At 42.9% G+C, this 359-nt stretch overlaps 1 pseudogene; it reads left to right on the top strand.

Annotated features, from left to right (window-relative positions):
* On the top strand, positions 1-144 carry LOC125992680 (U5 spliceosomal RNA; annotated as a pseudogene).
* The last annotated feature ends 215 nt before the right edge of the window (positions 145-359 follow it).

Raw genomic sequence — 359 nt, 5'->3', positions numbered from 1 at the left:
ATACTCGTTCCTCTTCAGATCGAATAAATCTTTCGCCTTTTACTAAAGATTTCTGTGGAGAGGAACAATAAGAGTATATCATTTCCGTGGAGAGGAACAATAAGAGTATATCTCAATTTGTTGATGCTCTGTGAAAGCAGAGCGTTCTTTCTCTTTTTGCAACGGATAGCCGCCTATATCATACTCCGTGCAACAATCATACGTTCGCATAATTCATACCGGCACATATGTGAACATGTTCACATAAACAGAGAAATTATGCCGAGAATTATGGAGACAGCTTCCTGGACCTAGTCTACTCGGCGCAAAAGGGAGCTTTCAAAGCCACCCCCCTCCCCCATCTGGGGCTTTCTGACCAT

The sequence above is a fragment of the Syngnathus scovelli genome, unplaced genomic scaffold (genome assembly GCF_024217435.2).
Source record: "Syngnathus scovelli strain Florida unplaced genomic scaffold, RoL_Ssco_1.2 HiC_scaffold_23, whole genome shotgun sequence".
In the NCBI taxonomy this organism is placed as follows: Eukaryota; Metazoa; Chordata; class Actinopteri; order Syngnathiformes; family Syngnathidae; genus Syngnathus; species Syngnathus scovelli.
The sequence above is the reverse complement of the archived record's forward strand: the minus strand, read 5'-3'. Positions and strand labels throughout refer to the sequence as shown.